The 5041-nt window shown below is 35.4% G+C and overlaps 1 pseudogene; it reads right to left on the reverse strand.

The window, feature by feature from the left end:
- Nucleotides 1-783: 783 nt before the first annotated feature.
- LOC132185111 ((S)-8-oxocitronellyl enol synthase CYC2-like) overlaps nt 784-5041 on the reverse strand; it is a 13186-nt pseudogene continuing 8928 nt past the window's right edge.

Consider the following 5041-nt stretch of genomic DNA (forward strand, 5'->3'; position numbering starts at 1 on the left):
AAATTCAATAATAATGTCAAGGAGAAGGTAAAAATTAGTATGTAAAGTGGCAATGATGGAACACCATGATGATACTTACACCACACAAAAAATGATGAATAATGTTAATCCCATTTAGTTTAGACAGAATTAAATTTTTCTTTTTTTTTTTTTTACAAGTACACATCTCCAGAATGTTAAGAAAAAATTTTGCAACATGAACCTATAGTGAGTAAATCGAATAGATGTCATTAATACTAATTAATGCTGGTAAGTGGTAATGTGCTCCTGCATATGTTGTGGTTAGGTGATAGTATACTGATTATCTAAAAATGTATAAAATCTTAGCAGATAATCTTTGAGTTTGGTTTTGTTACCCTATATATATAGTTTTGACTACTTGTAACAAGTTGGAAATTTCTGGTTTATGAAATGTTTACTGAGTAATTTGAGAGTTTCTTACAATAAGACAATTAGAAAGAGGAAAACATCAAACTTGCAGGGCATGGAGGATCCTAGGTTCATCAACCAGTGGCACATGAACTCTCTGGATGAGCTCAGCATGCTGCAACCACTAGCAGCCACTACATTTGGAGAGAATTTAAAACATTGTTTCATGACTCACCCAAACTTCAACCACAAAAATTCCATGGGAACTTCTCAGACTGGTATTGATGGAACCATGAAACAGCTCAAAGTCAACAGCTGGAATAATTCATCCAAACTTGATCATGTATCATATCCACAACTTGCTTCTTCTGATCCAAACATTAATCTATCGTTTGCGGATGCGAACTACACGAGTCACATGGGAAATTTAGTCCGGAATGAGGCAAAATTCTCCTCCTCCAATCTGTACTTCTCAATCCCAAATCTCTCCGCCAAGCCTTCCAAAGATGCTCCCATTTGAACATGTCACCATTGTTGCAATTGAACGTTTCGTTCTTACCATTAGGGTTCACCACTGCCCATATTTGCTGCTCCGCAAAAAGATCAGCGTCCGAAGCCACCGAGTAGTACTCCCAAGCCACTTTGCTTCCAGGAAATTTCAATGCAAGCCCCTCGTGCTTGCATATAGCGGCGTATACACAAAGCGGGCCTACTATATTCATCAAGCTATAGGGGGAGAATCCAAATATTACACCGGGTCGGTGGATGGACCAAGTGAGGCCTTTCTTATCTTTAGCATCTTCATATAAAATATCTTCCTGCGCATAATAGAAATTCGGCGTGTTCAAACGTGGCATATCCTCTCTAAAAGGTGGAGTGGGGGTTTTGATCCTACTGATTTTCTCGAAGGGTCCAATGTAGTGTTTGAGGCCGGTTTGGAGGCAAATGTGGTGCAGATTCTGAGCGTTTGGGATAAGAGAGCGAAGCACGTTGCGGAACATGGTACCGTTGGCCTAACAGTTCTCGGCCTCAATGGGTCGGTTGGTCCACGTGACAAAAGATGTCGGTGACATCGGTTAATTGGTAAAGCTTGTGTTGGGTATCATGGGAATCAGAGACGTCGCACTGGATGTATTCGACTGGATGGTTAGCGTTCCATGCGGGGCGTGGGCGACGAGCCACACCATAAACCTTCCAGGGGCAGCCGGAGGTGTCTCGGAGTGGGAGGATTTCAGCTAGGCTGTTGCCGACAATGCTTGTCACGCTGATCTGTCATATCTCAATACCATAAAGATCTATGAAAGAGCCTAATATATAACAAAGAAAAAAACAGTAGTTGAGAGCAACCCATCTCCAAATAATGTACTTACAAAAAAAAAAAAAAATCTACAAATAATGCTCCTTCAATTAAGGAAGATCGAAGATAAAATCCTCCTTAAATGGTGGCATCGGACTCGAGTCCCTCTTGACAATCTTCTCTAGCTAGCTCCTTTGTAAAACAATGTTGTTTTACAGGCGAAAATAAAACGTAAGTCCTCGTTTTAGTCAATAGGTCACCCTTGAAACACATAATTTTCTTACAAAACATTTGAGTATATCAGGTTTCATACAGGAGTTCTCAAAAGATAGTAAGACAAAAATCACGATGTGAAGAATATATATTTGACGCCCCACATTGCTAGAGTGCGAGAAGGGGACATGCTTATATATATAGAATATACTCTCTAAATGGTATGAAGTCTTTTGGGATAAATCTTTTTTTTTTTTTTGACACATGTCATACTCATTCATTAATAAAAGTTGCGAGCCTAAAGCTCTTACAAATAGAGCAAAAAGTTCTGAAGTAAATCATAGCCGAAACTAAAGATACAGTCAACAACAACAGACCAAATCAACCAAAACACAGCATCTGCTAACCTATGACTAAATATCAAGTTGAAAACTTAGATCTACATCAAACAGACACCATCTAATGCATAGGTAGCGCTTATTCCTCGGCCTTGAGAACAAAACCCCAAAACCGATATTTATTCCGAGGCCTTGAGAGCAAAACCCCCAAGCCGATACTTATTCCTCGGCCTTGAGAGCAAAACCCACAAGCCAATAGTCATCCTCCTCGACTCGAAAGCCAGGATAAATTTCACATCCACAACCCAAGGGTTTGGACCAGTAATATCGGGCAGCAATCGGGCGCGCAGCAACCGGGCGCAACAAAGCAGGAGGAGAAAGCCTTATTACAAGCATAAATAAAATCATATAGGGAAATAAAGAGAACAATAAAACTAATGCAGGAAAAGAAATTACAGCAAATAAAACCAAATACAGGGGAACTCAAAGGAAATACAAAACAGAAAAACAACAATACAGGAAAATAAATGCGAAAAACACTCAAAGCGGGTCACGGCAGCTGGAGGAGGCCGATCGCGAGCTGGCCGAAAACCGCCGCGGAAGGTGGCACAAAAAGCTTGGCGCTGGAGGGGTGCGTGAAAAGACCCGACAGCGAGGGTGAGCAGCGAAGCGAGCGCGGAGGAGATCGGCGGCACACACAAACAAACAGGGAGGAGGAGAGTTTGAGTGAAAACCCCCAAAAGCAGTACCCACCAAGAGAGAACACAAGCACAACAGAACAGAAAACACCAAAGACAGAAACAAGCCTAAAACAAAAATCGAGAAGCAAGGAAGAGAGGAGGGATGCAGGCAACGAGCATCCCTCCTCCCCCTGAGGCGGCGGCGCTTTGGAAGGGGGCTTAGGATTTTACAAGACTTAGGGTTTCTCTCTCGATTTTTTGGGATAAATCCAATAACAAAACAGTGCAGGTAGAGGTCCAAAGCGGATAATATCATATCCCTTGGAGCATGGTGTTACAATAAATATAACAATGATTAAAGTTGCAACTCTTTTTCATATGGTCTATTCCTACCCTTAACCCTCTTACGATAAGGTTTAGGTATCATGTAGGACCTCTGATACAACCCAGGTGCCCCGAGCATTGCATATAATGAGCTACCACCTAATCGATTAACCGAGTTTTACCCTGATTGATCCACTCAATTACTGATACCTATATCGTGGTCACTCTATCCTGCAAATGGTGGTGCTAGTTACAAATAATACTTTTATCCGGAGGGCAATATTGCCTTTATCTTTTGAGGCAAATTTTTTGAACAAGTTTCTCCTCCTAAATGCACTAAATAGATACTTTCCATTTTAAATGAAATCAATTTCCTTTGATCAGGTGTATAAAGTAACATCTTATTAATTGAGCCATATGTCAAGTCTATATAAAATGTGATTTACATGTTAATTATTTTTCCATAGTAGCTCTTGATTTGAATTTAAAAACTAATGAAACAAGATCATATGACAAGAGTATACCCCGGTGGCTAGGGTTTTGTATTTAGGGTTTATTTTGTGAACTTTTTTCTTTTAAAAGACAACTATTGTATTTTAGTTTCTTATAATTTGATTTTAAAACTTAAAACACATCTCCATTGTATTTTTTATTATAGGTCAAAAAAATTGTGTAAAAAAATCTATCATGCCTATTTCAATAATAAATAATTTTTTTAAAAAAAAGATACAAAAGGTTATTCAACAGTATATTGTTGAACATAGTGACACAATTATACACAAGTTTGCATGAATATATAAATCACATAAAAATATACTATCATAAGAACCATATATAATTTTAGTTTTAATCCATATAAATTAAAACATATTAAAAAATTTTCATATATGTAATTTAAAACCAGCTGGAATGAGTTAAAACATAAGACCCTTAAATCATAAGACCCATAAAACATATTAAAATATTTATTCTCATATGAGTAGTTTTATTTCTTTCATCAAAGAAAGAGATAAAAAATCGTAGAAGGAATATTGGAACACAAAAAAAAACATAATGAACACCAAAGTCAATTAAATTTACAAAAGAACAATAAGAAATTTGATGAAAAATAATATATAAATTAGAACATAAAATAAGGAAAGAGTAACCTTAAACGCAATAACAATATATTGAGAATGGTAACAAAACTGAGAGTAACCCTAAACCTAATAAGTTTTTTTGTAATACCTATTATATTTCAATACAAATAAAACTCATAGAATTCTGGACATTTAAAAAATAATACAAATCAAAATAACAAATCTTTTTTTTTTTTTTATGGATACAAAAATAACAAAATCTTTCACTCAATATTTAATGCAAATAAATCATTTCAATCTTCCCTTAATATAAAAAATAAATTAAAACAACCTAAATTCGTCCCCATATGTGTAGTTTAAAATGAAAAGCATAAAGAAGAAGAACAAAAAATAAAATAAAAAGGCAAGAAAACATGAATTTTGATTATCAAAGTATTAATATAAAATTAGCATAAAATCTTAATATTTTTGGCGTAATACCAATTATATTTTAATACAAATAAAACTCATAATTCTAAACATTCAACAAAGAAAATGAAAAAAAAAAAAAAAAAAAAAAAAAAAAAAAAAAAAAAAAAAAAAAAAGTTTCACAAAACAAAACAGAAACATATTCATCTCTATCTAATCTCTAATTTAAAACAGTATTTGGTACAAAAAAAAATTTTAAGAAACAAATTAAAAATCATCAATTCACAATTGCTAAAAATTTATACATAAAAGCACAAAGATACATTCATCTC

The sequence above is a fragment of the Corylus avellana genome, chromosome ca6, assembly GCF_901000735.1.
Source record: "Corylus avellana chromosome ca6, CavTom2PMs-1.0".
NCBI classification, from domain to species: domain Eukaryota; kingdom Viridiplantae; phylum Streptophyta; class Magnoliopsida; order Fagales; family Betulaceae; genus Corylus; species Corylus avellana.